This window comes from Natator depressus, chromosome 2, assembly GCF_965152275.1.
Source record: "Natator depressus isolate rNatDep1 chromosome 2, rNatDep2.hap1, whole genome shotgun sequence".
Lineage (NCBI taxonomy): Eukaryota > Metazoa > Chordata > Testudines > Cheloniidae > Natator > Natator depressus.
The window spans coordinates 162,728,884-162,740,640 of NC_134235.1; the positions used below are offsets into that span (position 1 = coordinate 162,728,884).

At 39.0% G+C, this 11,757-nt stretch overlaps 1 protein-coding gene across 1 annotated transcript in view; it reads right to left on the minus strand.

The window, feature by feature from the left end:
- Window positions 1-11,304, minus strand: part of IKZF1 (IKAROS family zinc finger 1) — a 91,734-nt gene extending 80,430 nt beyond the window's left edge. The window contains exon 1 of the mRNA XM_074943220.1: window positions 11,196-11,304. The gene's annotated coding sequence lies outside the window, so the exon portion shown is untranslated. The remainder of the gene's footprint in view (window positions 1-11,195) is intronic.
- Window positions 11,305-11,757: the final 453 nt, after the last annotated feature.

Below are 11,757 nucleotides of genomic sequence, written 5' to 3' on the forward strand. Positions count from 1 at the left end.
CTGACCTTCAGTACATTCTCTCAGGCTCACTTCTTTCCCCAGGCTTTTTTGGGGGGACAAGAGATTGATTAGGGTTTTGGAATGAGTGGATGGGCAATATATTAGTTTGGTTGGGAAAGAGGAAGGAATGTCTTTTTTGAAATGGTCTTTTGGACCTCATAACTAGTCTTATGTGTGTTCAGCACCCACAGCATTGATCATTCAAAAAATGTAAATTCATTATATTAAAGCAGGTGATGCCTAATTTGATGGGGGGAAAATACTAGTGTAATGCTAGTGTCTTCAGATTGTAAGTACCAGTGAAATCCCAACCAATTCCAACGAAAGTTTTAGGTTTACCAGGGACACATGACTGGACTCATATCTAAGTGCTGGGACAATACGTTTTTTGTAACCCTGCACTGGTACAAAGGTTTTTAAATCCTTACCTAGGCATAATCTCCCATGGGGCCAAATTTTTGTGTAATGAGAGCACTACCTGTTCAAGTGACTTTGACGTGGGTATATGCGTGAGTAAGAACTGATGACCTGATCTTGCTTCCATTGAAATCAATGGGAGCTTTGCTATAGACTTCAAGGGGAGCAGGATATAGCCCTGAGTAAGGACACTAGGGTTCCCCCCACCAAAGTAACAATTTAAGACTGGCTTTTGAATGTTATCACAGGTGGACACAAAAAGATTTCTGCAGAAGTGTATATGGCATGAGACATTGGGGGAAAGCACTATTATTTAGTAAAAGGAAAAACATTAACAACCAACCCCTTCCAAATTTTCATAATAATTTTAAACTCAAATTCACTATAGGCACAAGTGTGTGCAATTTCACTGCCTTTTACACAGTTGCCCCTGCTTATGCCAACAGTGAATGTAAGCCAACGTTTTTAAACATAAGTCCACATTTAGGCACCCAAATAAGGAGCCATTAACTTCAATGGGAGGTGCAGGTGCTCAGCACCTCTGGAAATTCTGGCCTCTTTTATTTAGGTGCCTAAATATGGATTTAAGTGCTTGGGCCATTACAGAAAATATTTACAAAGCTCCCTTTAAAATATTATATAGTTTCTTCAAATCTCCTTAGAAATTGAATTCAAACCAATACATTTTCCTCTTAATAATCTAGAGACTTGATTGCAAAAATTAATTATAATGTTTTTGAAAACAAAATGTTGTAAATCTTTGGGTTGTGACATTATTAATCCTAGAGAAACACACACTAAAATGGAAGGACTATATTGGTCCTGTTTTACACAAAATGATGCCTTAAATAAGAAAACAATTTATATGCACACAAATACACAGAATCTGTACAGGGTACCATCTGGTCAAATCCTGTGTATGCAGACATGCACATGATTTCTTTTCCTCGTGTCAACTCCTCTCTACAGCTCTGCCTATGCACTGTTCATGACAAATGCACATGCGTATGCCAGCCACATCATGTTTAAGTGTAATACATGCACAATTTTGAATGTGTTCACATGGAACACTTAACCTTTCATAGTCTGAAGAAAAGTTGAGTGGGTCAAGCTCTGCCTTCAGTTACTCCCATGCAACACCATTCAAATTCAGCTGAGTTGCACTGGTGTTAGCGAGAGGAGAATGTGGCCCAATATGCGTATTCTAAACTCCAAGCTATTTTTTCCCCACCTAACGGTCAAAACAGGCCAGATTAAGTGTTCACATCAATTGCAATTCATTGCAGTAGGGTTATATCAATGATGAATTTGGGCCCAAAAGTTAACGGGGTCCTTTAGGCTGCTATTAGGGGGAAGAAATCTCTATAAGGTTAATTTTTCTAACTCAGGATGTTGCCCTTCAGAATGCACCAAACTTGTTTTCTGCAAATGGAGTGTTGGTGTATTATTTCATCTCCTATTTTTCAATGAAAATTTAAAAGTAAACCATACACATTAAAGCATAGCATTTATAAAGTGCTTTATACATTCAAAATGATGTACAAGCATGAGAGCTCAGGCCTGCATCCTCCGCAACCAAAACTTCCACTGAAACCAATGGGTCTTCGGAGTGTGAAGAGACACCAGATAAGGCCTATTGCCTAATCAACTCCAACGTACTATCCCAATCCTGCTACATTTCCACATTCTTTGGTTTAGGCACTTGGGTAGTGACTTCAATGGGACAACCCACATGCCTATGTTAAGTACATACATGTTTGCAGGATCAAGGCTTATAATAACACACTGTAGGGTCGGTCCTAATCTCAAATACACTGATGAAAATTTGGAGTAACACTATTGACTTCAGTGCAGTTACTTTGGATTTACACCAGCACACCTGAGATCAGAATCTGGCCCTCTGTTTATATAGTTCTTCTTATTTGATTTTGTGAAGTATGAATAGGGCCCAGGTAACTACATTACACTCCTTGCTACTTGTTTCCTACCCAATTTGTGGGATTTTTAAGCCCCAATACCTAAGTGGAAAGGTCTCAGAGATGCACAACTAAACAACCACATAGCCAGTGATACTGCTCTCTCAAATTATGTGCACAATTAAAGGGTAAGAGCTTTAAAAGTGTATAAGGGAGTCAGAAGAACAAGTACCATTTACAATTAGTCTTGTGCTCCTAACTGCCTTAGGCACTTTTGAAAATCCCACCCAAAATGCATACAGCACACATGATGGCTGAACAGGGACTCTTCCATTGCTATGACCATGGGATAATAGGTCTATTCTAAAAAAAACCCATAACCCTCCCCAACAAAGCCATACAGAGTAAGGGCTGATTTTGCAACCCTCATTTACGCAAGCAGTAAACGGAACTCATTTGAGTTAGAATTGCAGGACCTGGCCTTAAATGATTACTGATATTATTATAGTGAGTCTCCTTTTTTGTGGTCTTTGAAATATAAGTCTCAGTGGCTCTTGATCAGACAGGATACAACATAAAAAAACCATAGCTAAAGCAATGCATCTCACATGAGTCGTAGCTTCAACAATACAGAGAGAGGTCAAACTCGATAAAGCCAACCCAGATAGCTTCCTGGCAAACCTGGTACCATCAAAGAATATACCATTCAAAGTATTTGAAAGTGTATGTATATTAATAGCATGACTAAGTGAGGAGTGGCATGTACGGGTCCCCAATTAATGAAAAAAGTCAACCGTTGCAAGCATCTGCATAACTGCAGTGTAGCTGTATCTTTAACTGCATCAAACGGCTTCAAACTGCAGAATGTTACTGAGATAATTCCCTCAAATCTGCTAGAGCTGAGGTTTGGCCCAAAGGCCATGGAGAGATGATGAACTAACAAAGAGGAAAAACCCTGTAAAAGTATTTATCCTTCTATTTTTTTCTATCTTTTTAAAAAAATGCATCTACTGTCGATGAGATCATTTTGTTTTAAGGGACCCTTTACTGCCAAATTAGGTAGATGAAGAGGAAGGAAAAAGAAGGAAGGTTATTAAGTTTTGTAAAATGTAGCATATTCTGAATCAACTGAGAAGGATGCGGTGGAAATACTTGTAGAAAATTGCTAGAAACCTGTAAACTAGTTTTAATTAAAAGTTTTCAATATCTCTACAAGCAGATGATAATTAACTTTATCACTGTAATTTAATAAAGTAGACTTCACAATCTCTGTGAATGACGCTACTTTTGAACCATTTTAATTCTATTTTAATTTCCTCCCCATCACACTACTCAATATAAATAGTAACTCAGAAGAAAAATAAAGGGCCCCTTCTAAAGACAGAAAATTGAGCATCACATTATGGATTTCGGTATGTTTCCAATAACAGTTAAAAATACCTTCACTGCTATTAAGAGACTCTATAAAAAGAAGTTTAAAACAAAGATCAATCGTTCCCTCTCACCATCACAATTTCTCTTCTACCCAGTTTACAGTCAACATTTTCCAAAAAGTCGAGGGAGGAGTTTATTTAATACAGTCATTTTTCTACTCCTAGGAGGGGTAAATTCTGGTTAACTATGGGAATTGACAAAACAATTATAAACGTACAGTCAAAATACAATTGAGAGTTTCTGTCTATAAAATGAGGAAAGCACTGTAATTCAAGACATGAGAGTTTAAAAAAAAGAACTCTGCTAAAAGCACAGATTCAAAATACTTATATATATGGCACTTGTAAAATTAATCTCCACGTTAGTGAACAATTGCGAGGGTCTGAAAAAAGTTGAAACAAACATCCTATATAATTCTCAGTTCTTTTGGAATTTATTGTAAGAGCACTGCAAATGGTGTTTTTTAAAAAGTATATACATTCCATATATAATCTTACTCACTTTCTATAAGATTTCAGTTGTATCTCTATTGCAGTATATTACGAGGGGAAGGAATACATATCTTCCCTTTTTATTCACTTTGTATACAAATTCTTGCAATTTTCAGATATTCCTACCTGAGCCAAAGCAAAAAATTAAAAGGATCTTCCAAATGTTTAGATTGCAACCTGATTCATTTAAAAAAAATTACTTTGCACAATGAGAAAAATAAAGAGACAATTTTCCTAATTGAGGCCATGCTTTACTAATTCATTGAACTCTGACTCCTTTCTTCATTAAGCCAAATAAAATCACGATCATACAGAAGAGACTCATGCCTCCATCAAATAAACAAACCGAGTAAAAAAGTCAGGAGTGTAAATTAAGGCACTGACTCTACCTTCGAACAAAGCACACTATCCAAGAGCCAAATTCTGCTCTAGGACGTTCTTGCACACTGCCTCTCAAGTCAGGGGGAACATCCCATACAGAACTGAATTTTTATGTATTACTTTAAAAACACAGAAATGTTTATTACAGCAAATCTAGCAAAACAGTTGAGAGAAAGGGACATTTTTATATTTGATGGAACTTTTGTTACCAAATACCCCAGGCCATATATTGACGTAAGAATCAGCAGTCAATTTGGTTTGTGAAAATGACAAGGGGGTTTAATACCTATACCCATGATTGTGGAATTACTTCTTAATTTCTCTTCACAGTGTTCAAATTGCTTAAGATGATAAAGGGGCATTATTAGCTTGGAACAGTATATTATATGTGGGGAGGAGGGGGTTTCCTACAGTTAAAAATAACTCCTAAAAATTACTATAACTGAAATAAATTAACAAATTCCCCCCCCCCCATTTCTTTCTTTTGGTTACTTTGTGTTTTGCAATACTTTGGACCAAAACCACTATTGATTATTCCAGTTTTACACTGCTGTCACTTCATTGTTTTAACTGTGGGTCTGGTCTACGGTATGTAGTCAGTTTCATGGTTACAATCTGTCAGTCAGTCAGTCAGTGTCTCTTTTACTGAGAAGGCTAATGAAACATCAACCTGGGAATAGAAATGTTTTAAATTTTTTATTAAAAATATATCTTATTAAGCTAAAGGAACAGATGCTTCCCATTGCTTTTAAAATCATTAATATTTTAGATTATATTTTATTTAAATCACCCTGTGATGTCTCGTGGAAAAATGCAATATGAATTCATTCCGTTGTATTGAAGGACACTCACAAGGTAAGCTCCCAATCCTGCACTAACACACACAACTTCCCAATGTGATGACTCTCTGAGTAAAGTTAAGAATATACATCAGTCTGCAGATTTGGGGCCTAGATTTGCACTCAACAGGTACAATTTGACTTGGTTACAGTCTACTCAGCTCAAAGTAGTGTCAATCACTACCCATTCCACAACCTCTTCATGTTGAAACACTCAGAGCACAAAAGAGGGCATGGCTTAGGGGGAAAAAGGTGTGGTTTATGGGTGTTGTGTTTTTTTGCCCCTTTTTTTTTTTTTTTTTTAAGATGTACCACAGTCCATTCCACTCTCTGCAAAAATTCTCAGTTCTGTTCAAATTTAGGGCTCAATCCACATATAAAACTCCTACTGACTTTAAATCATAATGATGCACACATGTAGGATTGAGGAGAGCAAGTCAAAGCTGACCTTGGTAGAGGCAACTTGCCCTCCGTAATCACTTCCGACTCATAGCCACTAGGGAGATACAACAGTATAGTTATTCATAACGTGCTGGAGGGGGCTTGGCGCATTCCCTTGTTAAAATTCACCACCAAACTGAAGGGTGATTTGGGGTAATTTCCTTGCCTCTGACAGGGTTCACACACCTTTCTGGATATTGCTAAATCTTCCACTGCCACAGGCAAATGATTCTTTGGGGCTCATAAAAACACTTGAGAAGAGCAAGTGGTTTTGCCTTTGGGCTGCTTCACTAAGTGGCAGGGATTTTCAATATGTTTCCCAGAGAATCAAACACCCAGGCAGACATTATTTGTTTTTAAGCGTATTCATTGTCCACATTTCAAATGACACAACATATACCCCATATTTTTCTAAACAGTTCCAGCAAATGCACTTAATATTAGTTTAGTTGTCCAGGGATGTTGCCTTCTCCCCGCTTAAGATTATAAAATGGAAAGTTATTAAATTCACAACCCTCCCTCTGTATGCTCACATGCTTCCCTGGAACACAGGGTTTTGTCACAGAAATTATGAAAATGGAAATTTTGTGGGAACCCCTTAAAATATTAGCAGCACATCAGCACCTGCACATGTACAGCTGCTAACATCTTCTGAAGTTGCCAATATTAAAATCAGCTCGACATGTTACTATTTATTTTAACTTTGGTTTAATTCTTCTACACTGTGTAGCAGGAAAAATTGTGACTTCAAAATGCATTCAAGTACATTGGTGAACATTAAGAAAACCTGACAATGAAATTAACTCTTGAGCCCAGTTCTGTAGTCCTCATAAATACGAGAATCCCACTGAAGTCTTCAGTGGAAGTTTTACCTACCGAAGAGATACAGGATTGGGTTGGATAAGTGACTTTAACACCTACTGGATTCTTTTTTTTAAAGTTTCCAAGCACAAACTGCCAACATAGGAGATATAGTTTATTCGGTGCTTTGTCTTGTTCAAAGCATTTTCCTTACCTCTGGAATGTGCAAACAGTTGGTATAAGTACCTCTCAGTTCAAATACAAATATATCTGGAAAGGTTTGGTTTCAGAGTAGCAGCCGTGTTAGTCTGTATCTGCAAAAAGAAAAGGAGGACTTGTGGCACCTTAGAGACTAACAAATTTATTTGAGCATAAGCTTTCGTGAGCTACAGCTCACTTCATCGGCTGCATGTAGCTCATGAAAGCCTATGCTCAAATAAATTTGTTAGTCTCTAAGGTGCCACAAGTCCTCCTTTTCTTTTTGTGGAAAGGTTTGTGGCATCATTTTTGAGTTATCCAATTTATTTGATGAGCAATATGGATACAATCTTCTACCACTATTTTAAAATACCACAGGTTGATTCTCTTCCCACACTTGACATTAGTGTAGCTACTCAGTGGAAGTAACGGGTGAACCAGGTTTTAGTCTTTAAAGCTCACAACAGAATAAAAAACTGCTTTACTAATATTGGAATGGGGATTGCTGCATTTTGTTATCATGCAGCACGTTGCGTGAATATCATACGCACACTTACACAACGAAGCATTCCACCAATCTGTGTCCAAAGTTAGCAATGGTATTTGACATGCCACCTAGGCTGTATCAGATGTATGACAGGTCTTCTGCTCCATTGTAATTTCTGCACATGCTACAAAATGCTGCAATTTACTTAGTGTTCTTCAGGATATGTGGCCACTCAGCAAAACATTATATGGGATAAATAATGCACCAAGGAAAAACATTTAAGTTTCCACAATTATTATGAGCATATAGTGGAACAGGCAAGCATTTAAGTCCTGTAATTCATGTGCTGTGCCCTTCAACATCAGTGTTTGACCAGTAACAACAGTTAATTCTGGAGAAAATGTGCACTGTCTCCAAAATTTCACACTATGCCTGTGTCTCCAAAGCAGCTCCACTGGAAGAAAAATATTCAAGGTAGGTCCTGACTCCAGATATTAATGCATGAGAGGTGAAATCCTGGCTTCATTAAAGACAATGCCAAACTCCGACTGACTTCCACAGGGTCAAGATTTCACTCAAAAAGTGGGTTCTTAGATTATGAATTTTAACTTTAATTATTTTATATTTATATTCACATTTTCATTTACAACACTTGGTAGAAAAGAAATATTTAACTAAATGTTACCAATAAAAAGCTAACACAATTCCAAGATGCCCAAAAGTTAACATTTATTACAAGACTTTTAAACCTGGCCCCATCTCTGGGACTAGATATCACTAGAACAAGGAAGGATCGCAAACAAAGTGAAGTGTAGAGCTCCACAAGCTAGCCGAGTCTTCCCCCACCCAGTTCTACTTATGAGGATTGTAGTTTCTAAAAGGAGAGTATGTCAGCAGAGACTCTGGGTGCACAGGGTTTTCATCCAATTTCTTGCGTCCAGCAGCTGCTCTTTGAGAGGACAGAGATTTAGCACTTGGGCATTCAAGTTCGGTTCAGACTAAAAGTTCAAGTGCTCAATGCAGGATCAAGTGTTATGGGTTTTTTTTCCCTTTCCAACTTTATGAACATAGAGATGGGTCTTAAATGAACATATTTCTCTTTTTGATGTACACTCATGATTTAAAAACAAAACAAATCTTGTAAATGGACAATTTATATTCAAAAAGCAGCTCCAACATGAAAGAAGTAATTACTTTTCAAGAAGTGTTGCATATTTTGGTGCATTCCATATCAGCCGAATGAGCAGGAATACCGGGCTTAAAGTAAGCTCATATACAATACTGTAGTCATGGATTTTTTCCTGTCTTTTTCTTAATTTTTCTACATTAAAAAACAAAACATATTCCCACTTCTTTTTTAAAATAATTTTCAAGTGGCTTGTAAAATCAACAGAGGCAATGAAATTTCAATTTAAGACTGCCACTCCATCCTTAATTCACATTTTGTCTAGACACTGCAGCAGAAGTGCTTCATGAACTCCTCACATTAGATCCCTGAAATACAAGGGCATAAAGAGGGAAGTTGAGGGCAAGTTGAGAGTGGCAACCTAACTCATGTAATTTCCTTGTTTTAACTGATGCAAGACAAACCTTTTAGTTTATTTGACAGGTTTTGGGTGGGGAAGTGGAGGTTAAATGTAATATTTTAACTTTTCATCTTTATATTTTAATGATTGTTTATTGTATCCAATTTTAATTAGGGTGTAATCCTGCATGAGTTACAATCCACATGAGCAGTCCATTGATGTTAATGCACGTGTATGTGAGAGTTTGCAGAATCTGGCCCTTAGTTTGTCTTTTACTTTTAAAATGAACTAATCGTTACAAAACTTGCAAAGGTGGAAGTAGTCATGAACACATGAAACAAATAAAATCTCTCTTGTAGGCTACTCTTTTTGGTGGTTTTTCCAAGGATTGTAAAACAGTGCATGCATCTGGATACAACCTATGTTCGTCCAACTATGGACAAAATAGAATTGGAGAGTCCTCAGTCTTGTTTTTGTTCTCCATCTTTACCCTTGCCCTTCTGAAAATTCCAGTTCCATTAATGTGTGTAAATACCAAGCATGCTCATTTATACATTTAAAAAAAAAAGTACATTATTTTCCTCCCAAATTATTTGCTATGCTTGATCAGTAGACCATACCATTTTAAAAATTATTACATTCTACAAAACACCGGTTTCATACTAAGGGCTTGAGATTATAAACTGTATTAGGATAGTAGTTTTAAGAGTTATCTGTAAACAGAAAATAACCACAATACTATCAAGGATCTTAACTCTCAAAATCCTAAGAGGATGCTTTGTACAATGCAGGACAGTCTTGCTGTACTTTGTAGAACATTGTCCCAAAGTAAGACATTTCTTAAATTAAAAAAACAAAAACAAAATTAGAAGCTTCTTTATAAATGACATCTGAAGTGTGAAGTTGTTTTTATACTAATTTTTTGAAAGTGACTACAGGGCAAAACAGTCACTTATGGAAATAACAAGTTGTGCTGTGTGGTGAGAAAGAACAAATCTTCAACTGAGAGAGCCTACACCACAATGAACAAAACAATGAAGATGGTTCCTTCCTTATAGCCAGATCTCCAAATAAATATATTCTGCTCATCTCACAAGTCCCTGATGGTTTATGCAACCCCCACTGCCTTCTTTCTGTAATTTACAGGGGCAAACTAGTTGAACTTCAGCTTTGAATGAACTTAGGTGCTGAGGGTGATCCACAGACACTGAAGCATGCTCCTGAGAGGGGATTATGTTTTTACTGTCCCCTTACTTTCCTCACCCTCCTGATTTTTTTTAAAAATAACGAATAATTGTTTTAAAATATCTCACTGGTTTTGCCTATTTCTAAAAACTTTAGGGAATAATTCAAAAGTATCTTGGCTCTTTTTTGCAACCTACATTTCAATACATTTATTTCCTACTAGCATGCGTAGTCAGGATAAGAAGGAACATTGGTAACATTCATTTAAAAAATAAGAGAGAGAGAGAGAGAGAGAACCAGCTTGTTTAGTCTCTGTAATCTCCCAGTTTTCTTTCACAACTTCCTGAAATTACTCAACTCACACTGTTCCCTATTTCTTTCAAATAAAACAAAACACGGGAGCCTTCCTTGTATTAGTTTGAGGTTTTCTTGTGTATTTCCCTGGAATTTACACTAGACACACAGAGAAATCCCAGGGACTCCTCAGGATCTCATCTAAAACTACCTGTTTCTGAAGAGGAGGAGGTTAGGATCCATGGGGGGGGGGGGGGGGAAGCGGATCCGCTTTTAGCAGGGCAAATACAGAATAATAATGCAAACAAGCAAATATGCATTGCTAAAGCACCACGAAAGAAACGGCTCATCCTTATCTAGGCACCTGCAAATGACAACTTTCCCCCTTGTCCGCGGCTTGTGACCATCCTATGATCCCAGAACGCAAGACCACCAGGACAGGACACCAGCGCTGGCCCCTAACAAACATTAGCAGGGCTCTCCTGCCCTAAGCAGAAAAGTTAGCTCCCCACCATTCGCACCATCCACACTCACCCCTGGCCCCTCTTCTCAGCAAAATTTGTCCTCTCCTCCCCCCGACCCCCTCTCCTCCTCCCCCCCCCCCACAAAAAAAAAAAGTTTGCAGCACAGCGAAGTGCTCAGACAGGTGCCAGCCCCGGCTCCTCGCAGCCCAGCAAAAGGCAGAGGGCGGCACAGGGCGAGCAGCAAGGCAACGCCGAAGGAGCCCAGCCCTGCCAAGCTCAGCCGCTGCCCCCCTGGAGCGCGGCGGCTCGGCAGTACGGTACCTGCTCTGGCCGGGGCTGGCTGCAGACAGTTCTCCCAGTCCTCTCCAGCTCCATGTGCTGCGGCTCCTCCTCGCAGCAGAGCCGCGGCAGGAGGCAGCTCCGCTCTCAGTCCCTCCCCTCTCCACTCCACTTCCTCATTCCAATGCAACATGACTACAGCCGGCCAGCTCCAGCGGGCATCTCGCTCCCGCTAAGCTCCCCCGCGCCCTGCAAAGCGGTTCATTTTAAGGCGAGCCCAGCAGCCCCGAAGAGCGCAGGAGACTCGCGGAGGCTGTCAGAGGAGGGCAACACCCTCTTTTCTCACCGAGCCTCTTCTGCACCAGGACGCTGCCCTGCGGGACGGGGCTTCTCCTTGACCCACCCGTTAACCCTTCGTGCGCTGCAGGATGGGCCAGCCCTCTCCTCTTTTATGCACAACACTGGCTTTCTCCCCAGGGGATGGTTAGCCTCAGGACCTTGAACGTAAGCCTCGTAAAAGTGCCCCATTGGGGATGGGTACCCAATGGCCACTTGCGGTAGAATAAAATAAATTAACGCCCTGTGGAAAAACCATCCTGAAAGT